The sequence below is a fragment of the Sinocyclocheilus rhinocerous genome, unplaced genomic scaffold, assembly GCF_001515625.1.
Source record: "Sinocyclocheilus rhinocerous isolate Xijiao unplaced genomic scaffold, SAMN03320098_v1.1 scaffold1591, whole genome shotgun sequence".
Classification (NCBI taxonomy): Eukaryota; Metazoa; Chordata; class Actinopteri; order Cypriniformes; family Cyprinidae; genus Sinocyclocheilus; species Sinocyclocheilus rhinocerous.
In genome coordinates this window covers 208,519-233,749 of record NW_015652264.1, presented here as the reverse complement: position 1 = coordinate 233,749, position 25,231 = coordinate 208,519, and the positions used below count along the sequence as shown (strand labels likewise).

The 25,231-nt window shown below is 37.9% G+C and overlaps 3 pseudogenes; 1 reads left to right on the top strand and 2 right to left on the bottom strand.

The window, feature by feature from the left end:
* LOC107714201 (cGMP-specific 3',5'-cyclic phosphodiesterase-like) overlaps positions 1–625 on the bottom strand; it is a 15,347-nt pseudogene extending 14,722 nt beyond the window's left edge.
* Positions 626–4,342: 3,717 nt separating this feature from the next.
* On the top strand, positions 4,343–12,911 carry LOC107714217 (serine/threonine-protein phosphatase 2A 55 kDa regulatory subunit B gamma isoform-like; annotated as a pseudogene).
* Positions 12,912–16,450: 3,539 nt separating this feature from the next.
* Positions 16,451–24,118, bottom strand: LOC107714204 (wolframin-like; annotated as a pseudogene).
* Positions 24,119–25,231: the final 1,113 nt, after the last annotated feature.

The window sequence follows — 25,231 nt, the reverse complement described above, 5'->3', positions numbered from 1 at the left end:
TGTTGCATTTTGACTGAAAAATGCATCATATCACATAATTTTTTCACACTCTCTCAGAACAGAGACAGCTACACTACTCACCTTGAGGATCTGCTAAAGTAAGACCTGGCAGAATCCGAATGATCATCCAGCCATGCCTTCACTTTCTCACTTTCCTTTCCCATCCTGAATCTCACTGTAAAAAAATGCTGGGTTAAATTCAACCCAGTGCTGGGTAAAATAGGGACAAACCCAGCAATTGGGTAAACATTTAACCCAACCACTGGGTCAAAACAGCCCAATTGCTGGGTTTGTCCCTATTTTACCCAGCACTGGGTTGAATTTAACCCAGCATTTTTTAGAGTGAAGTCTCTGGGTTTTGGCCCCTGGGGTCCAGAGAGGGGAGAAGAACCATCCAGCACTGGTGATGACACACTGTGAACCCTTCTCTCCATTCTTCCCCTTTTTACCTGACTTAGATCTGGACCCTTGAGACCCCCCGCGGCCTGAGGAAACTGCATACCTCCCTTCAGCAGGCAAAGAGGGCAGGGACTCCGTTTGCAGACATGGCATGTTTTCTCTCGCCTATCTTCTCTCCAAAAGAAGATGCAGATATGCAAGCTGCTGGACCTTCCTGAAGGAGCGATAAAAAGTTGGTGTCCAAGGCAGGTCAGAGGATTAAGCTTTGCTGTCACCAGCTACACTAACATCTCAACTCTGCACAGTGGAGTTGGAGGCTAATCTGTTACATAAAACGAATCCGTGAAATAACACTAAGAGGTTCTGTTGTGCCCATTCAGGCAACAGGATTAGTGTCCCGGAGAACTATTAATGACTTTGCACTCTTGTCTTTAACCCACTCTACCTGACAAATAGCTATTAGAAAATGTCAAGTGGACATAAATAGACAAACCTCACATGATCCAGACCCAAATAAATAAGCAAACTGATTAAAGACTGGAACAGAGCATGAGGACATAATGATTACTGAACATGTCAGAGTATATTTAATAAGGTAGAAAACACATTTAAATGTATTTTACGGCATTTTGTGAAATAACCTTACAAGTAAATAAATAAACAAATAAATAAAAAGTAACACTAAGATTATTGTAGAGACAATAAGTGCTGATAATGAAAATATTTATCTGAGAAAAAATGCTATAACATTTTTAAGCCTTATATTATAATATTCTGTATATTATTTGCATTATAAACAGATTATGACTATGGCATCATCCAAAAAAAAACATTCTGACTGAAGAGCAGGAATTTCCAAATAGGTGGTGTCTGTTACAACAACCCCCAAACCCCTTAAAAAATAAAATAAAAAACACAAATCAGTGCAGAAAATCACGTTCCTTTTCTAGAAAGCACTTCCCCTTCCCACATGAAAGTTTCACTACTGCTTATAACTCGTTTGAAAGAGGATGCCAAAGCTCCATAAGTTAACGTGATGCAATACTTCCAATGTATAATATATAAAGTATAATATAATTACAGCATAATACTTACAAGTATAATAAAAATGTCTTGCTGTTTGTTTATTTATTTATTTATTGCTGTTGCTGCAATAGTCCTGCCTAAACATCTCTTTAAAAGTTGATTTGATATTAGCGCCCTCTACTGGTCTTCTTAAAATAAAAACGGGAGGCATACCTTACCTGAAAGAAGTGACTAATTTTCTGTCAGCTGTACCGATGAAGTTGAATTTTGCATGCGATTCATCGGCCTTCATAAGTACAAGTGGTAAGACTGTACATTATAGTACATTAACTTTTGAAAAGCGTTCACTGTACGGTTTTATAACAGATTTTTACTGCTTTTAAACGCTTTTTTGTGCCAGTAGCGGCACCAAATAAAATTGCAAAAATAAAGACTGATTACAACACGTTTTAGGTTCATAATACCGCATCATAAATGACAAAGACTCATGCCTCTCAAATGCGAATTTTGAAGACCCTGTACTTTTTTTTATAACCTTAAAGGTATTGTCACATTTACAACTGCTTGGCGAAATTTCGCGGTTTGTCCCTATTTTACCCAGCACTGGGTTGAATTTAACCCAGCATTTTTTAGAGTGAAGTCTCTGGGTTTTGGCCCCTGGGGTCCAGAGAGGGGAGAAGAACCATCCAGCACTGGTGATGACACACTGTGAACCCTTCTCTCCATTCTTCCCCTTTTTACCTGACTTAGATCTGGACCCTTGAGACCCCCCGCGGCCTGAGGAAACTGCATACCTCCCTTCAGCAGGCAAAGAGGGCAGGGACTCCGTTTGCAGACATGGCATGTTTTCTCTCGCCTATCTTCTCTCCAAAAGAAGATGCAGATATGCAAGCTGCTGGACCTTCCTGAAGGAGCGATAAAAAGTTGGTGTCCAAGGCAGGTCAGAGGATTAAGCTTTGCTGTCACCAGCTACACTAACATCTCAACTCTGCACAGTGGAGTTGGAGGCTAATCTGTTACATAAAACGAATCCGTGAAATAACACTAAGAGGTTCTGTTGTGCCCATTCAGGCAACAGGATTAGTGTCCCGGAGAACTATTAATGACTTTGCACTCTTGTCTTTAACCCACTCTACCTGACAAATAGCTATTAGAAAATGTCAAGTGGACATAAATAGACAAACCTCACATGATCCAGACCCAAATAAATAAGCAAACTGATTAAAGACTGGAACAGAGCATGAGGACATAATGATTACTGAACATGTCAGAGTATATTTAATAAGGTAGAAAACACATTTAAATGTATTTTACGGCATTTTGTGAAATAACCTTACAAGTAAATAAATAAACAAATAAATAAAAAGTAACACTAAGATTATTGTAGAGACAATAAGTGCTGATAATGAAAATATTTATCTGAGAAAAAATGCTATAACATTTTTAAGCCTTATATTATAATATTCTGTATATTATTTGCATTATAAACAGATTATGACTATGGCATCATCCAAAAAAAAAGACTGAAGAGCAGGAATTTCCAAATAGGTGGTGTCTGTTACAACAACCCCCAAACCCCTTAAAAAATAAAATAAAAAACACAAATCAGTGCAGAAAATCACGTTCCTTTTCTAGAAAGCACTTCCCCTTCCCACATGAAAGTTTCACTACTGCTTATAACTCGTTTGAAAGAGGATGCCAAAGCTCCATAAGTTAACGTGATGCAATACTTCCAATGTATAATATATAAAGTATAATATAATTACAGCATAATACTTACAAGTATAATAAAAATGTCTTGCTGTTTGTTTATTTATTTATTTATTGCTGTTGCTGCAATAGTCCTGCCTAAACATCTCTTTAAAAGTTGATTTGATATTAGCGCCCTCTACTGGTCTTCTTAAAATAAAAACGGGAGGCATACCTTACCTGAAAGAAGTGACTAATTTTCTGTCAGCTGTACCGATGAAGTTGAATTTTGCATGCGATTCATCGGCCTTCATAAGTACAAGTGGTAAGACTGTACATTATAGTACATTAACTTTTGAAAAGCGTTCACTGTACGGTTTTATAACAGATTTTTACTGCTTTTAAACGCTTTTTTGTGCCAGTAGCGGCACCAAATAAAATTGCAAAAATAAAGACTGATTACAACACGTTTTAGGTTCATAATACCGCATCATAAATGACAAAGACTCATGCCTCTCAAATGCGAATTTTGAAGACCCTGTACTTTTTTTTATAACCTTAAAGGTATTGTCACATTTACAACTGCTTGGCGAAATTTCGCGGGTGAAATTGAATCTGCTTGACCGGGGTTTTCCGCGTGAGGCAAACAAAAAGAGTTGCAGTTACAAACCTTATTTTACTCATTAAACGAAAACCACCATTCTAATACGATCCTAAAAAAAGAGAGACCTTAATTGCTTGATTAATTTACTTTAATTTTATTTATTCATTTGTATCCTACATTTTTTTAACATTCTTTCTCAAGTTATTTGTTGTGTCTTAATTTATTATTTATTTATTTGCATTTATGAATGACATTTGAAAGTGCATATTTTGTTTATCATACTAAAAAAAAACATTATACGTGTATTTATCTGTATTGCTAAATTATCATAGCTTTAGTTACCTCTTTTTTCATTGCATTTCATTGTTTCCTTTCATACCAAAATCAAACCAGTAGCACAGATTTACTGTCGCCAGTTTAGATTGTGGTTGTTGTGCAATCCTAAACTTTCCCATTCTCCTGTGCAGTAATATCTACAAACACTAGGGGGAGCAATTTAACAAGGTTTCATAGCATCTTTCCCGTCTTCCCAATATTCTCACATTATTTCTTTAAATTCAGTCAAACCTCTTTTCACATTCATGTACATCTCTTTTTGCTTACCTCCAAAGTGAACCTTCCATTATTTGCCTCCTTATCTGCATTTCCTCTTCCATCCTTGCCGTTTTGGATGTCATTTGCTCCATTTCCCATCAGTCTCATGTCACAGTTCTCACTCCAGTGAAAATCTCTGGCTCCGCCGCATTCCAGATTCTCTTGCCTCCATCTCTCTGATTTCCTCATCTACTCTCCTCTCCTCTCCAGGCTCTTTCCTCTTGTCACCTGCAGTGGGAGGTGCGGCCGAGGATAGCCGGGCTCTGATTGGCCGAGCAAGGAGGAGGCTTCTTTGATATCGTGATGCTGTGCAGATGCTCAGCAGCAGTGGTAGTCGAGAAAGACAGGCTGGCGGTATCCTCTCTCTCCCTCTTTCTCTCCCTCGCCCTTCTTTTTCATCTTTCCTTTCCCTTCACGCAGAAGCACGCATACACACACGCGCACTCCGTCACACTGCAGCAGAAGGGAGAGGACACACCGTGAAGCTGTGAGGTACGACCAGGCCTCTCCTCTTCCTCCTCATCCCTCCTGTGAAAGACAGCCTGTCTCTCTCTCCTCAGCTCTCCTCTGCTCTCCTTCAAGGACTACCGCACCCACGCCTGGAAAAGGACTTACTGCAGCACGACGGATCTACAGATCACTCGCACACCTAGATCCTCTTTTTTTCCCTCTGCATTTCTTGTTGCCAGGCAGTGTTGGCTGAGCGTCAGGACATGCGCTCGAGCATGTGTGCGTATGACAAGGTGCTTTTCTACAGCTGACTGAACTGTGGTTTATTCATCCTGTTTTTTCCTCCCTTTTCCCTGTCCTCGGCGCTCATCGTCCTCCTGACAAAGCCGGACCGTATCCCAGGATGCCGTGCGGCAGGCCACTCTGCTAGGCCGCAGCAGCATGGGCAAAGCACCGGGGGGGTGGGACAGCACGGATTGGACGGCTCTGCTCCGGACGGGCGCGCTTACGCACTCCGCCGCTTCCGATGGGTGAGGACAGCGAGAGCCCCAAAATCAATCACAGCTTCCTCCGAGACTATGTCACAGAAGGTATGTGCACACACCTGCATGAACACTCCCTCTTTGCTTAGAAGAGAAAAGCACGTCCCTTCCCATTATACACACTCACGTACTCAACCGTAATTTGATCCTGTTCACCTCCCTGAAGTCCTGAAAATAACCTTCATCTCAGCAGCTGAGCGGTAAGACCTTCTAATTCAGCTGACTCAGACTTTGGTCCCACCACACACCTATTATTGGGTTACAGCATGCATTAGTGAGACTGTTTTCATTCAATTATTGGGCGTTGTGAGCCAGCCAGAATAATGCATGTGCAAACAGAACCAAGACAGTCTTAAATTTAATGCATTTGAATAGAATTAAAATCATATTTGTTTGATTTTGAAGCATGTATTTTCATTTTTCATACAAGCATTTGCATATTATTCCCTAAAATTGTCTAGGAGTCGTTTGTGTCTTTTGCAGGCCTTACCATAATCACGTTACAGAGCAGAATGATTCGTCGGGAGCAGGCCAGGCTGTTTTATTTAGTGTCATCATCATTGTACTAGCAGAAGCAGGAGCATGACATGCTGTTTATCAACTATTAGGGTGTACAATGTGAAGCCATATGCCCAGACGAAGCTCTTGAATAAAAGTGTTTGCGTAGACAAAACCACAGTTGTGCTGTGCTAGCACATGGCCATGAACTTCTATTACTTTAGGTAATTTGTACCGTAAAAGGCTTTTTTTTTTTTTTTTTGGCTGGGAGTTTCATGCAAGACTATTACGTAAAAGTATTAGCATTTAGCTCCAGTAATGCAGAAATTCTCCAACCATATATTCCAATTCTGTATAAATTTTACATATTGTCTATGAAATTTAATATAAATACTGTGTTTCCACCTGCAGTTATTCACATCCCTAAAATCTGTAATCTTCCAATATAGAAAAGTAAAATGGTAGGGTTAAATTGTTATTTTTCAAAGACTAATGCATATATATATATATATATATATATATATATATATAAATGCATTAAAAATGCATTATTCTTTGAAAAATATTATTATTATTATTAACAATTATATATATTGTTATTATTAACAATAATAACAATATATATATATATATATGTATTTTTGTTTTCACTGGTAAATTAACGCAAACCTCTATTTCTTTGTAGCTGATGTCATTTCTACAGTGGAGTTTAACCAGAGGATCTGCTGGCCACAGGGGATAAAGGGGGGCGAGTGGTCATCTTCCAGAGAGAGACAGAGGTAGGTCAAATTGTGAGCAGAGCACTGCAGTGGGGGATTGATAATTGGGGAATAAAGCAGTGTTTTATTTTTTAAGTAGGGGAGTGAATATATGGTGAGCAGTTTGACTTTGGGGGAGGGGAAGAGCAAAGGTCATAATGATTAAAAAATGCTGTGCTGCCAAAAATATTACATACACTTTTAACGTGCATTTTGTAGCTCTGTAGCATAGGGTGCTGAATATGCATGAGGTGATTTTAATTTCCATTGCCCAAAGAGCCTTATGACAGAATTTAAATGGATCTGGTTTAAAATACTTCTTAAAGACATAGTATCAGATATTGACTTTGATATAGAGCAATCTGGTTCACAGACCAGGCCTTCTTTGAACCAGTGAACATTGTTTTTATGTGATAACTCACACTTAAAGGGGTTTCACCCACTTAAAGATCAGACCCTCTGTTTATTTGCTCTTTTAAAGGACATTTAAACAAGCAATACTAGCAGTAATATGCTTCAAATGACAAACAATAACAGAGTTAACTTAAAAAGGGAATGTCTTATTTATATATCCTATAGATTGCATAAACCAAACTTTGATTGCTAGAAGGTATTTTTTTATGAAAATAATATTATGATATATATTCAGCAATGTTTTAAACATGAATTTATGTACATAAGCATATGCATTGTATGTGTACTTGGGTCTTCTTTCTTACTGCAGTCTAAAGGTGAATCTGAGGAGCTGGGAGAATCGGGTGAGTATAATGTCTACAGCACGTTCCAGAGTCACGAACCGGACTTTGACTATCTGAAGAGTTTGGAAATTGAGGAGAAGATCAATAAGATCCGCTGGCTGCCACATCAAAACGCTGCCCACTTTCTCCTCTCTACCAACGGTAATCACACCACTTCCTGTCCATCAGGAGTTAAACTAGCCTCATATTTGTCAATGTAATCCTCCTAATTACACAATGAGCCATTCATTACAAGAGGGTCATAATTTTAGGCCGAATATTAAAAGGCATTGTATTTATTTTGTGCAAGAAATAAAATAGTTGAAATAGTTGGGCTGAATTGCATTTCACATTGCTACTATCTGTAAGTACCAATGAATCATAAGACATTTTTAATAGTAACATAAGCATGAAAAATGCTTATCAAGACCACTTGCATTAAATATGCCTTTCAAAGCCACAGAAATATGTATTGATGTTTTAGCATGAATAGCTGGTAATTTCTAAGACATGTTCCAACAGATAAAACTATAAAGTTATGGAAGGTGAGCGAGAGAGACAAGCGGCCAGAGGGCTACAATCTGAAGGACGAAGAAGGGCGAATAAAGGACATCTCCACCGTGACCTCATTACGGGTATTTTCACAGCTGGCATATTCAATCCAGTGCAGATGGAGGGTTTGATTTATTTAGTTATTTATCATTTGTTTTAGTCACTGATTTTGTCATGCTCTAAAAAAATGTACATACACAGCTCTCTGGAATACATTTCTGATTGGTCAATCAATGCATTCTGTGGTTAAATATTTTTGTATAATGATTGCTAAATTGTATATTTGACAGCTGACATTATCTACCTGTTTGCAGTATCTATTTCCTGCATAAAGTATCTGTGCTAGTTTCTCATATAACTCCCTGGGTTATTTCTTCGCACATGATGATAGCTCAAATCAATATTTCAAGTCCAGTTTTTTTTTTTTTTTCGGTAAGTAGTGGTGTAATAAGCCAGATAATTTACAATTAGTTGGTCATTATCTCAAAATATAATTTTTTTAGAGTAATATGAGATGTGATCAGGGTCCTGATCACTCTGTGATAATACGATAACCTAAAAAAAAATACAATTAAAACAAATTAAATGAATGAGTGAAACCAATATGCACTATTTTTTACATTTTGATTGTTTAGAGTGTTACCCTAATTTTGAGTAGGTGATCTAAAATAAAAGAAGACTTCTGATGCAAAAATGTCATTTCCTTCAAGGTGCCGGTCCTGAAGCCCACTGACCTGATGGTTGAGGTACGGCCGAGGAGAATCTTTGCCAACGGCCACACCTACCACGTCAACTCCATCTCAGTCAATAGCGATGACGAGACATATCTGTCTGCTGATGATCTCAGGATCAACATGTGGCACCTGGATATCACAGATCGAAGCTTCAGTATCCTTTATGTCTATCCTTCTGCCTATTCACTCACAGACAAAATATAAGATAAAACAAAATGCAACCATCGTGACTCTTTAAACTGGCTTATGTAAAATCAAATAATTGGGACAGAGGCATAAACGTTGCATGCAGTATAAAACTGGTTGCTTTCGTTTCTTTGTGTTCTTGTGACTGGACTGAAGGCAGAGGGTTTTGTGTTCCAGATTGCGCAGCTGCTCTTCTTTTGAGCAGGGCTCTGACCTAGAAATAAAATATCTATGGAAACATTTAAATAATTCACCAAGGAAACACTCTCCTCTAAAACACATAATAGCTGCCTTCAGGAAAATTGTAGGTTGTGTGCATGTGATGCGTAGTGCTTACTGAGTAGATGTGTGTGGATAAACATGTATGTGTGCGTGTGAGTGCTCAGAATGATAATCATATAACTGTACAGCTTTACACCAATCAGGGAGCTGATGATACATAGTTTATAAGCCCCCACTATCAGAATGTGCTTTTAGTTTTAGGCCTTATGCGATCTCTGTTTCTTAAAAGGGGAACTAAAGTACCAAAAAAATATCATAAAAGTGGTCAATATGACTCATGGGCTATATTTCAAGTCTTCTGATACCATACAATATTTGTGTGAGAAACAGACCAAAATTTAAGCGGTTATTCACTGAAAATCTTGACATCTGCATGAGTTCCTGAAAGAATTAGGAGTCTCAAACAGAGAAGAGAGCTTTCAGAGCTGTAAATCAGAAATTCTCCTTGACCCCTCCCCCTTTCAGACATTGTGGACATTAAGCCAGCTAATATGGAGGACCTGACGGAGGTAATAACAGCTGCAGAGTTCCACCCACAGCACTGCCACCTGTTTGTATACAGCAGCAGTAAAGGCACGTTACGCCTCTGTGACATGAGAGAGTCGGCACTCTGTGACAAGCACTCCAAAAGTAAGTATATGCTTTTTAAGCACATAGACTGCATTACCTACATTACCTTTCAAAAGTTTGGGGTCAGTACGTTTTTAAACAAATTAATACTTTTATTCGGCAAGGATGCATAAATTGATCCAAAGTTACAGTAAAGACATATATTATACAAGTTTACAAAAGATATATATTTATGCCGTTTTTTTTTTTTTTTACTTTCTGTTCATCAAAAGAATCTTGAAAAATAATGCATCACAGTGTTCACAAAATATTTATGAGAAATGTTTCTTTAGCACCAAATCAGCATATTAAAATTATTCTGAAGGATCACTGAAGTGACACTGAAGACTGGAGTAATGTCTGCTGAAAATTCAGCTTTGCCATAACAGGGGAAAAAATACATTTTAAAAGACAGTTTTAATTGTAATGATATTTCATAATATTACTGTTTTACTGTATTTTTGATCAAATAAATGCAGCCTTAGTGAGCATAAGAGACTCAGAGAAAATACTCAGAGAAAATATAAAAATCTTACCAACCTTAAATTTTTGAACAGCAGTGTATATCATCTTAAGTTTACTTTGCACACTTTTACAGTAAACATGAAATCAAAATATACACTTCATTTTGTCTTGTAATAATGTTTTGTAATAATTAGAAGAAAAGACAATGCCTCTTGTGACAGATGAATCTATTCCCAAACTATTTCCAAATCTTGCATTTAACCTCTTGAGTTTCTTTATGCCCTTCTTTACTTAGCTAGAACCTGTTGTAAGTAGCTTAGTTAAAAAAGACAGCGGTACACAGAAGAACAGCTGTGCTAGCTGCTGGGGAAATTAGCACTGTAGCAGATGTAGTGAGATTTACACTTACAGCTGCACTAAAAGACAAGCAGACCACAGTGTTAAAGATGTTTCATTGCTGTCATTAAGTGTAAAACCATTGAAACGGTTTCCCAGCACACTCAGACTTTCAAGTGCATCTGACGTATCTTTTCTCCACTTTTAGTCTTTGAGGAGCCAGAGGACCCAGGCAATCGATCTTTCTTCTCTGAGATCGTCTCGTCGGTTTCTGACGTTAAGTTCAGCCATAGTGGACGCTATCTGCTTACCAGAGACTACTTGACTGTCAAAGTATGGGACCTCAACATGGAGAAGGGCCCAGTGGAGACCTACCAGGTGGGCAACTTGCAGGTCTTCGTAAACAATACCATAAACATATGATATTTACAACATATATGCTAGGCTAAACTATTTCTGGCTGATTTGAATTTTTTTTCCCTTGTGCAGTAAGACACTTTTTATACTTATATTCTAGTGAATCAGTTCAACCTAAATGGTCCTCTCCTGTGAGGTGTTGGAAAGTTAGTGTTATTTATATACTATTATAGTATTTATTAAATTAACATTTAGTACTTTTGTTATAAGCTTTTGTCATTTTTATTGTATTTCTTTAATATTTGTATTTAGCTTTATTTTTATTTCAGTCTTATTTTTTTAGCAATTTTAACACTTCAGCTTAAACTTATTTTATTTCTGTTAGTTGCCAAGGCAACATTTCTAATCTGATATTTAAATGTGATTTTATTTCAACCTTATTTCGATGAACAAAAACATTTTTTAATATTTGTAATTTTACTTAGCAATACCAACACTGATCGAAGTTGATTCTCATGGACAATTTATGTAAATGAACAGATTCAATAAATAATGAACTGATTTGAGTCCCTGTGCTCCATTTTCCATCTTCTTTATTTTTCTAGTAAAATATTTAGTCATATTCTGCTGTGCATCACTGTTTTTAACTCTGTTATTTAAATTAGGGTGTATTCTTGTTTTTAGTATAAATATATATGAACATTTCTATATGTGTCAGGTGCATGAGTACCTAAGAAGCAAACTCTGCTCTTTATATGAAAACGACTGCATCTTTGACAAGTTTGAGTGCGTCTGGAACAGCACAGACAGGTAAGCATTTCTGAGGCCTTGAATAATCATATTTTATGCAATATAAGCTTATTTCCTGTTTTATACTCATACCCTCTTTCTCTCCCTTCCTACTTTCTCTCTCGTATTTCCATTATGGTTTTTATCCTATTGATTTGCTGATTTGTTCCTCTTCCAAACTCTTTTTCACTCCGCATACCCATTCTGGTTTATACCCATCATGCTTACCGTACCCCCTTTCAAGTGTAATCATGACAGGAGCGTATAACAGTTTTTTCCGGATGTTTGATCGTGAGACCGGTCGCGGTGTAACCCTCGAGGCATGGCGTGAGAACAGTAAACCGCGCGCCGTGCTGCGGACTCGCCATGTTTACACCGGGGGCCGGCGTCGCCGGGGTGACGTGGGCGTGGACAGTCTGGACTTCACTAAAAAAATTCTGCACATGGCTTGGCACCCGGCTGAAAACATCATCGCCATCGCAGCCACTAACAACCTCTATATCTTTCAGGACAGGGTCAGTGTGGAAAACCAGTGACAAGAGACATGTAACGGGGTAATGCAGTAATGCTCTTCACAGGGCCACACACACCAACATGCATTCAAATCATGCACATGCATTAAATGTATCCTTTAAAACAAATATTATTGGTCCTGTGAAGATTGACGTAGTTGCCAGACCCCAAAAGTAAACAGATGGACTTTGCAGTTAAGCCGTTCCAGGAGAGCAGTTATGTATAGCTAGTGACTTTAACTGATAACTGTTTGGTTAGTTACACCGCCAAGAATGTTGCCAATGAGCTACGGTACGTGGAATTTATGATTGACATCACAGTCAGCCAATCCCGGACTGCTTTGATATGTGATGGATGGTGTTGCCGGCCAATCCCTGACTGCGCTGATCTGTGATTGACAGCTGTTTGGATAAAGGGCGGTGCCTTTGGGCTGAAGACCAGGAGTGAGACCACTCCACTCCTCTGTGCCAGGCTGCCATGGAGACAGGTTACTCAGTTGCCATGGTAACAAGAGTGCTCTGAGCAGTCTTCCTATCACGTGCTTCCCAAAAACCTATCCCACAATGCATCTGCTACACTAGCACTCATTTTACTTCACATTGAATCGACCGTTTGTGGAGACTTGATTGCCTATACGACCAAATCACTATATCTCGCACTTGGAGAAGGTTTAAATTCCAGTACTTGTCTGGTGTATTCTATCAGAAGGATTGAACCACTACTTCATCAAAACACTGTCTTAACCTGGTTACACCTCATGATGGGTTATATTTACACCTGTATGGTAAGAAAAGCATTGGTTTGTCTCTCAAAAAAAAAAAAAAAAGAAAAATGAGGGTATATCACACTGCTAACACGCTTTCAAAAAATCCTTCTGTAGCGCTGTGCAAGGAAACTGACATGAGTCAGGAACTCAGGATCAAACTCTGATCTGGTTTCTGGTTATGCAGAGTTCTGGGCTCTCACAGTGAAGCACTGCCTTTTTATTTATGATTGTAGCTACTATACTGATCCCTCAAAAGAAAATTTAAACAGTCATGTAGGAAGTATAGATGAAAAATTTAGTGACACAGGCTACATAACAGTGCAGAAAGACATGGAAATCAGTTGGTTAATTTAAAGGATATTTTGGCATCAATGATTTACCACAAACAATAATTCTGACACATTCTTCTATTTGTTTCATTTTAAAAAATCTTAGAAAAAAAGTACTTTCAGTGGAAGTCTGTGGGACATTCAGAGGGTTTAAAAGCAAACTTTTGCAGCTTGTATGTTTGTTAAAGTGCTTATATGAGTGGTTCTCAATGTTTGACTCCAAGGCCCCTCATTTTCCACAAGAATATGCAAAAACCCCATGACTTTTCCAGGCGTTCGTGTGTAACTGGAAAATTTTTTTTTAACACAATTTATACCCAATATTTTAGAGCTTGGCATGGCTAGAAAACAATGTATATTCATCATAATGAATATTGGAGTTTTAGGATTTTATTAATTTACATGACTTATGCAGGTCTAGAAATCACACTTTTAAATTAGGCTTCCTCATATATTCAGATTTGACAAAATTGTAGGAATGCTGGTTCTTTAAATACAGTTGAATTGGAACAAAAATATCTTGAGTTTTACTTGTGCTCATTTTAGTTTGGGCTAATTTTAATGCTTGTTTTGTGGCTATTCGTTGTTGTTTTTCTTGCTTTGCTATCGCCTTGCTCCCTGGGCTTCCATTGTAAGTGCATGAACATAGTTGAGGATGTGTCAAAATTGCGTTTTGTGGCAACATGACAAATAGCTTATCTTGTATTGAATTTGGAACCATCATTCCAATATGTACCAGTGGATAAATCATTTCTACACTGTTTTCTGTGACCACACAGGTGTACATGTATCTCTCTATCCACTGTAGAAAGAACATGGTGAGTTATTTTTCATTTAAGGTGCCATTCACCTTCTGAGTGACTGTTTGTTTGGTGTAGATGTGGTAATGAATTGTTGGGTGTCTGTGTAGACTGTGACACAAAGGACAGTAATTGTTTTTGCTATATGAACAAGGCTGAATGAATGTAACTGTCAAACACATGTTTTTAATGAATCCATTTTTAAAGTGTTATGATGTTAACGGGGTGCTCTCAAACTGACGAGCGAGCTTGCTTGCTTGCTTTTCTCATTTTTGTCCCCCCTCTGTCTTTTCCGGTGTTCACGTGCTTCCCTGTCCCATTTTTCTAGTACTCTTTGCTCTACATATACTGAGGCTGTGCCTCTTACAATCAGTTCCTCCACTCTTATTTTTACATTTGTAGTTCATTCACATCATTTTTGTACCCTGAGACAATGACTGCTTTTTTTCCACTCTGTTCCTCTTTCTCTCTCACTCTTTCGTTCTCTTACATCCTGTTACCATGGCGATAGGCCTTCTGCCATTATGCATTCTCTCATGCTTTCCTCTCTCAGACATGCAGTGAAACACACACTAACATTCACAATGCAACCAGGGAATAATAGATTGAGTTTTTCAGGGCACACACACACACGCTCTCTCACACACACACACGCACACACAAACAGGCCTATACATGCAAGCATACACACAAAAACGCATGTTTATCATTATCCAGTGTTACTAATGTGTATATCTATGATGCCTAAACATATTCTATTGACACTTAATGGAAAAATAAAAGAGGCAAATGGAGGAATGTGATTAAATTAATATGACCTCTGTATACCCGCTTAGATTATACAGTTTTTTTTTTGTCATAGTGTTGTTTCTCAGTCTCTCTGTCTGCTTCTGGGTATTTAACACACACACACACACACACACACACACACATACACACATCTGATATGCTTATAGTGAACTAAATGCATGCAACTATGCAGCATCAGACCTTAGAAGGACAATAATTGTGAAAGGCACTTTAATCCATTTTAACATTTTCACAAAAGCACTGTAAACAGGTTTTACATCCACATCTGTATGGAGAGATGGTTTTTCCATATAACAAACAGTGACCATCATCAGAGTGCAAAAAAAAAGGTTATTTGAACTAACAAATAAAAGATAGAGGCTCATGTTCACAGAAACACTTCATTTGATAAATAATTTGAATACTAAACAAGTATTCCATGCTTTCTTATTCATGACAAAAATAAATAAATGTTTGAAACAAAAATGTGAATAAAGATCAATTGCACATGGATCGTAATCATAAATGAGTTGTGAAGGACAGAAACGTCTTAAATCAGATCTGGTGGTTACATAGGATCTGGTGGTTACATAGGATCTGGTGGTTTAGGATAAAAAGCAAGGAAGATGCTGCATACCTAGGATGCATCGGGGGTGAGTGAAACGCAGCCTAATTTTCATTTTTGACTGAACTAACCCTTTAAATAAAAATGTGAAACGAAACCCTAGCAATCTTGGGCACAGGACAAAAAGGGCCGGTTCACACAGAGCACCTTTTTTTTCACTGTGCTGCTTTTGAATAATTTTTGTGTGTAAACATACGAGATAGACGTCTTTGATCGTTGGGTCATATCTTAATGCTTTTTCGTGCGTAATTTTCTCCTGTTTGTAAAAGCAGAGAATGTTAATTTGAGCAAAGCTTGCTAAAAAAAAATAAAAACATGGTTAAACTATGGAATGAGGGCAATTGAAAAACACTCAACTGATAATACCTAAATTATTAATTTGTAACATTTGTAAATGATGACAGAAATTAATTTTGGAATACCTATTTCTTTACAGACAGTTTACATTAACTTTTAACATTTTATAATGTACATTAAAATAGAAGTCTCATGAACCGGTCAAAAGTTTAGAATAATTACGTTTTTTTTTTATGCTGCTGTAAAAGCATTTACTAAGGCTGCATTTATTTGGTCAATAATACAGGGGGAAAAAAATAATATTAAGAAATATTATTACAATTTAAAATAACTGTTTTTATTTTAATATATTTGAAGACATAATTTATTCCTGTGAAGCTGAATTTTCAGGAGCCATAACTCCATTCTTCAGTGTCACATGATAATAACTGACCATCAAATCAGCATATTAGACTGATTTCTGAAGGATCATGTGACTGAAGACTGGAGTAATGATGATGAAATGATTTCCATCATTTTCCACAACAAAAATACATGATTTCTAATATAACATTAAAAATTAAGTATTTATTTATTTTAAATGTTGACAGGAAAATATGCAAACTGTGTTTTGGAGTTTGACAGCTCTTTCAAATTCATCCCTTTTTTTGAATAGGAAAAAACTCCAAACACTTTAACTGTAATTTAGATTTCTATATCTGTGATATTTCCTTCCACTTCTTCCTTACACATTGATCGTAGCACAGAGAAAGGGAGCAAAGAAGAAGTCAAATGCAAATTGAATGGCTTTAAGCATGGTTTTCCTCCAGTTCCGTTCAATCTTAACCTGTCGTCCCTCAGGCCCCAATGATGAGCTGCAGTCCAGACAGTGTATGGCTTTCAGTTCAAATGCGGATAGTTTGGTACCCAACTTCCCTTCCAGCTTTGTGCTGAACTCTACCATGCTGCCTGGATCGAGGTTCAGCAGCACCTGTCTAAACTCGTGACTCGCCATTAGGAGGATGTCACCTGCCGGATCGTCAAGTTGCATGACCCCATCCACCGGCATGCCGACCGTCACCTCAAAGCGGTAACAGTCGAAGCGTTTAATGTGGCATTTGTGTTTAGCAAAGGCCTTTATCCGACAGAGCTCCTCCTCTTCCTGCTGGAGGAACAGCATTGTGGCGTTGACAGGCACGACTCCTGTGACATTCACAACTGGAGACATATTATTCTTGCGGTTCACACTTTGGATAAACATCACCGTAGAGACACCGCAACCAGTCTCCCATAAACACCGGTAGCAAGTTTATAACAGACTGAGCTCCGTTTTCCTTCTCAGCTACGCGAACACGACAGAATATTCCTGTCCAGGTGACACGATGGCCTTCCAGATGGCTGCAAAAGAGCTGTGTTTGAGCCATACCGCGATCCTGCCAGGCACGTGGGCCGCACAGTGTACCATATTCCTGCCAGGTGAGTGGAGTTGTAAACCTTCAGACCTTCAGCATTATAGACATAGACACCACAGAGTAAAATCACTAGTGATGCACAGGAGGATCAGTTTCACCGGACCTCTGTGGGTTATGGAACGGAAGACATTAAGAATGGAAAGGCTGAATCGAGTCCAAAGCCACAGGATCAACAGGGATATGGCGCACACTGCCAACATCACCAGCATTTTAGTCAACTCCAACTCCAGGAACCACTTAACCATCTGAATCAGCAGCATCGCTATCAGACCCATAGCCAAGACAGGTAAGGTGAACAGGAAGAGGAAATAGGCCAATGGTGGTGGAGTTCCACAGAAGAACCATAGAGAACTTGCACCACACAAAGCAGACCAGGTACAGCACCAGGAAGCAGTACGTCCCTTTAAATCCCCTCACGCGTGCCATACTAGAAATGTCAAAAAAGAGGTCTGGTTAATCATTTTAAAACATTGAAATTGACATTCAAAATATCTAATAATATATAGTAATTTGGTTGTGATATTGGTTTCTGCTAGATAAAATTATCTAGCTGGCTAGCATAGATGAATAACCATCTCTTGGTTTTGTCGAAATTGCAAGAATTAATTGTCATAGTCTTGATAGCATAAGCAAGAATTTGAAAAATACCTAATTAGTAATGACTTGAAAATTACTAATCAGTCAGTAATGTTTTGTTAAAACGTGTAAATTAAATTTCTTGTTTAACTATAAAACATTTGTGGAAATTTTTCTTTGTACAAAAAACATTTTGAAAAAATTAGTGTGAAATGTATAATCATAAGATATTGTAATAAGATATTATTTAAAGTTTTCTTAGTGAAAAATTTAACATTTCATAAAAATAAATACATTTACATTTGAAAATGTATAAATATTTGAATAAATATAGAATAATTAGACATTAAAAATTATTTATGTAAATATAAAATTGTAAATTTAAAGTAATAAAAATGTAAATGTATTTTTTTATGCTACTGCCAGTGCAAATATGGGTTGTGTGCTATTCCCCTGCGTCCAATTCAGTTATTTTCACTTATTATTGTAGACTAAAAGCAAAGTTATTGAAAACATTTTTTATTATTTGAAATAGAGTTGAAATATAAATAAAAATGAAAAATTCTGCCTTGGCAACTAACTGAAGTAAGTTTAAATTAAAGCATGAACATTACTAAAAGGAAATAAATAAAAACAAACTGAAATAAAAAATAAACCTAAAAAAGTATAAACGCACATGACAAAATGACTAAAAATTACAAACAAAAATTGAATGAAAATATAAAAGAACATTATTTCCAAATATTAATATTTACTATAACAGTCCTTTTACCTGAAGAACAAGTAGAAAAGGTAGATGTAGAGCACACAGGGTACACTGAGCTCCAGCACCAGTGATTCTCCTAGAGGGATGGTTGTGAAAATATGTCCCAGCATCCTGCCCATCACCATTTCCTTCGGCAACCTGCTGGTCAAGGCACATAAAGATGAAGCCACCTTGATGATGAGTGCCCTTCGTGCGTTAAGCTGCCACTGACGGGCTCAGGCTCATGTAGCTCAGTGCCGTGAAGAAGATGGCCACTGTGGAAAGCTCCGAGCACGGGATCCAGCCTTTATCTGCTACTGGGAAGGTGAAGATCATAAAGAACACGGATATCATGAAGTAGAGGTACTGCTCCAGGTTGTTCCAGCCAAAGTTGGACTCCGCTTGCTCCACGTCCAGACTGAGCTCAAAGCGTGTGAGGACGGCAGTTAAGGCACTGAAGTTCTCCCATCCTTTGCTGCTCTTGAAGACTCTCAGTGTGCAGATGGCCATGGCGATAAAGGAGAGGTAGAAGATGAGGAGCGGGATGACGAAGGCAAACGGCTCAATGGTGAGATTGGAGATGATGAAGAAGAAAATAAGGGCATTGACGTGTTGTGTCGGGATGATGGTGCTTAGCCACTGGACCCCAGCACAAGATGCCCAGTCAATTAAAAGTTCCTTCATCTCAATAATTGCATGGAGAGGGTACTGCAGACCCTACAGGGGGAGGAAGGACAATGAGATAAAACATTTGCATTTTCCAAGAGTAATGTCAAACAAAAGCTGCATCAATGGTGATTGTGCCAATCAAACATTTGGATGTCATTTTTGTTCTGTTTTTCACCAAGAAGTGGGCTTTTATGTCCAAGGCTCTTTTCATTGTACCACTGCATCTGGTAGCCAACATCATCCCACTGCTCGCCATTCCCCAACTAGACTTTGGATGACGCTTATGAGCGACGGGGGCCAATTCATTTTTTTTCTGCATGAAAAAAACAGCAATTTTTACTCTTACAACTATTTTGGAACCTTTGCAAGTCTTTTAAAGTTTTGTTCTGATGTTAATACAAGTAGCAAGCTGCCATTTAGCAACTTATTACACTCCTATTGGTGGAAATTTAAGTTAAAGGGATAGTTCACTCAAAATTAAAATTCTGAGAATTTATTCAACCCCATGTCATTCCAAACAAAACACAAACGATACCATATGATATATTTTGAAATAATCTGTCACAGGGCTCCAGTGTTGTTTTAGATCCCACTGAGTTCCCTTTCGTGGAACTTCGAACTGCGTCCTCTAGGGGTCGCTATGGGGAACGCCTCGTCGTGACCCGTGTCTGAAGCCTACATTGAAAAAACACCAACTTGTTTGGCCGGCGACAGCCATGACGTCACTACCGTCGCGACTAGTACAAAATAGGCGCCGGTAGCGCACATCATTCTCTTCTTCGTCTTCACTGACCTACCGGCGCCTATTTTGTACTAGTCGCGACGGTAGTGACGTCATGGCTGTCGCCGGCCAAACAAGTTGGTGTTTTTTCAATGTAGGCTTCAGACACGGGTCACGACGAGGCGTTCCCCATAGCGACCCCTAGAGGACGCAGTGTCTCGTTCCCCTCAGGGAACCATGGTTACATAAGTAACCCGAGACGTTTCATTATATGAACAAAAACAGTTTTTCACAGAAGACAGAGTCATACAGGTTTGGAACGACATGACAGGGAGGAAACGATGACAGAATTGTCCATTTTTGGTGTACCGTTTAATAAAACAATAAAATGAAAATGTGATGTTATGTAAAAAGCCTAGGATTAATGTCTACACTTATCTTCTATCATAGCACCTCACCATTTCTAATGTGGGTACATCATTTTTCCTTATTGTCTCCTTCTCTCCCTTTGCATCTACGCCTGAGGTGCTCAGCATGGGAGTGCATGCAATGCCTTCTGTGAACTTCTTTGTCATCTCCACAAAATCTTCCACATCCACATACTCAGAGGCAGCTGTAGAAGGAAATGCATAGTTGTGATGAGTTACGATTATCTCTGGCTAACATTTTGAGCAGAAAAATTACACCTCAGGTTGGTAACAGTCCTCACAAACCCCATATATTCCTTATTTGTTTTCACCCTCCTCAGAACATAATCCAATGTATTTGCATTTGCATATACACATATATCTACACTTACGTTCATAAGAAACCATGGTCTCCAGGATTTTCCTCTGAGTATGAATGCTGGGTGTTACGCCCCATACAGCAGGTTCACCTGTTAGGAAGAAGTTATAAGTAAGAGGTACTATTAACAAGACGTTAAAAAAATTTTTTCTTAATAACGAACAGGTGTTTATGTAACTACATACAATATAAGCATCCGAGAATTAAACATTTGATCAAAAATGCCCCTTGTTTCAGTTGTTATGACACAAGAATGAAAAATACAGCCGTTGCAAAAACATAAATTAAAGAAAGAAATTAATCCACCAATTACCTGGTACAGTGTTGACCTGGCTGACATTCTCCAGCATCTCAGACATGGCTACTTTCTTCTTTCTGTCAGGATTGAGTTTCCAATACATCGACATGGCTGCTCTCCTCACTGCCTGTTCGAACGTAGTTTCTGAGGACAGCCTTCTCACTTCCTGTGCATTCTCTGGTGTGATGCCTGCCAGTAGAGAATTAGAGAAGAATCCATTTGGGATTATTATGAACAATTTATCAATTGCCATTAAAACAAATCTTCAGATTGCATTGACATAATTTGCACTTGAAGGCACGTTCTCATAACTTCAGTAGAGTTCCTTGTTTTCTTAACTTCCCCTCACCTTTCTTTTGGATCCAGCATTTCTGAAGTAGTTTGGCTGCATCCCTCCGACCTTGTTTTGCTGCCTTTATGAACCATTCATCAGCTGTACGGTTATTTGTCTCTGTGTCTTTTTCTTCTGCCAGTTTAAGGTAGTGTTTACCAAGCTACAGCAAACACATTAAAAATATACATTCAAATAACTCATGAGCCTTAATAAAATAATGAGCCTTAAATTTCTGAAATTTCTCAAATGAACTTTATAAATAATATACCATATATCAAATACCCCAAAATCATAAATCTTGTGCATAATAGAGCTTTTGTTTAGAGTGTAGTTTGCTTCGATCACAACATTAAAATTAGACTACATGAAATCTACATTGCCCATCAGCCCCTGCGTCATTTTGACGAACAATAATAACTGGCCTAATATCCCAGAGGCTCAAAGCCAGACTGAGTATCATATAACCATATCTAATCTTAGCCTGAACGCTAAATCCTGATTATTAAACCATGGTAAGAGGTTTACAGTTTGCCTTTAACAACACAATAACAGATTAGTGCAAAATAATTAACAGAAAGTGAACTATGCTGTCAGATGTTTGGCCCATCTACTAGACTAGATCTCCATTCTCTGTAATGCTTTATTTACTTGAGGCTAATTAGCCAATTATGAATGAGAACAGTATAGGTGTGGAATTCATTTTGAAGAAAAGGGAAATTGGAGTACTCAAAGCTGAGTCCAAATATGCAGACGCATTTGGTCTGACTTTGAGTGTATGAGAATATGTACACGCAGAAGCAATTGAGTTATACTTAGACTGGGATCATCTTCCAGAAAGCTGAAAATAGACACACTCAACACACTTTTAAGGCAGACAGAAACACTACAGAATTTCATCTGTATATAATGCACTGTAGATTGTTTAAAATCTTATAGCTACATTATAAACACTTGTGTTTATTATATAGGTCAATGGAGAAGAGCTTCACACAGAGCCAATAGCATCACAATGGTTTAAGTTCCAAATTCACAACCATAATGTTTAATCAAGTAAGGCCTTTGAAGAAAGGAACCCGATTGTCGAATAGGATTTAGTCCCCTTTTATAATTTACATAAGTTATGAGATATCATTTCTATGCTTATTAGTTTATATGTTCATAATTAGTTAGAAATTATATTTTTTTCGTAACAAAATTTTATAACCAATTTCACGTTGTCATATTATTTCATAATATGACAATAATCATAATTTTAATATTATTTCAAATATTACATATTTGTTTTCATGCACTCACTCTGCTTTGTGCTCTAGGGTCTCCAGCTTCAGCTTTCTTCAGAAGTTCCTCAAAAGGCAGATCTTCATCCATATCATCTAGGAGAGCTAACAGTCACAATTATGCTAACACTATTTTGACACAATATTAAACTTGAAGTCTCAATAAATCCTCTAAATAATTCAACTATGCTCGTCTTTGCAAAATAATCTAAGGTGAATCATGTGGTCCCGGTTGTTTGATCATAATTAATGTTGATTAAAGGAAACAACAGCTTGAGTGTGCCTGAAAAGATAACAAGATATTTTTACTTAACATATTAGTTTTTTACTTAACATATTAGTCTATAGATTCCTGCCACCTGGGTTGTTTACTTGATTTTGTGTCATTGATTTAATTTTATGGCCTCGATATAGACAGTAGGTTCTTAATTGCACCTGAATGAATCTTCAGAGTTGACGTCTCCATTATCTTCTGACACTATAGGCCGAAACCAAGCCACAAAAGCAAAAGCAGACCATGAGTAAATAAATGTATCCCTTAAATAGTTATACACTTAATATTTAAAGTGAGAGGTGGATCTGTTTTGTGAACACTGACGTCCTCATGAAGATTTGCTCCTCAGAAGCACATTGGTTTGTGATAAAAATAGGATTTATGCTCTGGGTGAAAATAAAGCTGGCACACACTAGCATGTCTCACTGATGACCCTCATTCAGATGCATTCCTTTAGTGCAATGCATACTGAATGTATATCAAGAAATTACAATTTAATATGGTACTATCAAAAATATCAAACATAATAAGGTCAAATAGATTTTTGACAAGGTAAGTATTTGAAAGAATTTCAAAAAGTTAAATACAACAAAGAAATCTGAAATTGGATCATACAAAACTAATTTCTTCAGCAGACTGTCCTGCTTTTGATATGTTTTATTTTTATGCAAAGCGTAACTTACCACATTCTTCAGCTTTGGCCTGTTCCTCAGCCTTTCTTATTTTCTCCTGCATCATCACCATTTGGGCTGCAGCCAAAAAGCTCCGTTGACATGGGAGTTTACTGGAACCCACTGCAGGTGTTTTGGTGGAGGACTGCGAACCTTCAGGCGGAGTTGTAGATTGTGTAGGATCAGCAGAAATGTTGATGCTGGGTGTGGATGGGTCATTGGTAGAAGATAAATTTAACGGTGTTGATTTTGATAATGATGACGATGATGTAGCTGGCATAGTTGGAGTAGTTTTAGAGATATGTGATGATGTAGGTGTAGGTTTCGATGTTGCTGGGTTTTCAGGTGTTGGGTCTGGCTGGAAAGTGTGAGGTTTTAACATTAGTTTGTTTTAATTTAGTATCTTGAGCTGTAGAAGGGGTGGATTTAGGTGGTAGGTCTGGGCTGCCAGAACTGGAGAGAGGCGGACCAGCCGTCTCAGTGCCTGGATTGGATTTGGTTGATGGAACAGTAGGGTTGAGACGTTTGTGAGTTGCACTATTCTCCTTGAGAGTCTCAGGAGATGGTGGTGGGTTGGTACTAGCGTTCATCTCACCTAAAAGATAACAAACATAAAGTGCATAGACATAAGCATAAATATGTATAATGAGAGTAAGTGTTTAAGTTAGAAATCAAGTTTTTCACTGTAAGGTATATATGCACTGTATACTCTATAAATTTGCTTGGTGTATGTAGTACAGTTTAGATGTCAAAACCATGTTATGAAGTTGATAGGTTAACCAATTTTGAAAGAACACATAATTAGATCACAAAAAGAACACATAAATGAGAATAAGTGAAGAAAAACTGGTGCTCCCTGTAGACATTTCTTACTCATTTAATTAACCTATATAAATAACCAAATTCATAACATGGTTTTGACATGTTAACTGTATTTTTGTATACATTTTAATGACCTACTACATATACCAAATAAATGTGTGTACACAATATAAACAATATGTTTTGACATACTCGAGAGATTAACTGGGCTGAAATTAAAAGTAGTGAATCAGTAAATAAAACGGAATCGAAACAACTTACTCATTCAAGCTGAATGAACGGTGTTCCTCAATAGATGGAGCAACACAATAAAAATCAAGTCTTTAAAAAAAGTTTTCGCTCCTGTCCACACATAAACCCTCTTTGAAACCAGAGCCCCGCTAAGGAATGGCAGTTGTATTTTTACAGTCTATGGTTAAAACCCACCATACCTCCAGAGAATGGAGCTTCCATTGGATAATTTAAGTGCCAATCAAAGAAACCTGCTCTCTGATTGGATACAAATCGAGCAGTGAATGGTATTGCTCAAAGGATTGTCATCGCACTTAATTTGGATTCGCATGACAAAACACAGCCACTAACGTTACATGTCAACGAAGTAATAATAATAGCTTTTTGCTCGCACAGTGGTGTAGGCCTGCTCACAGAAGACGCAGTTTGCAGAGTTGCTGTGGGACGCTCGTGCAGTTCTGAAAAACAGCTCCATTTTATACCCCCGTGCTATTTGTGAGACAGAAGGAGACAGCATAGGAACCAACGCTAGACTGAATAGCCCACTAGTGGGGATTTTGATTCGTCTCAGTGACTCCAATCTATTCTGTTTACTAAAGATTCGTTCACTGAGTGGCTATGGGATCAGATTCCCGCCAAATGTATTGCAG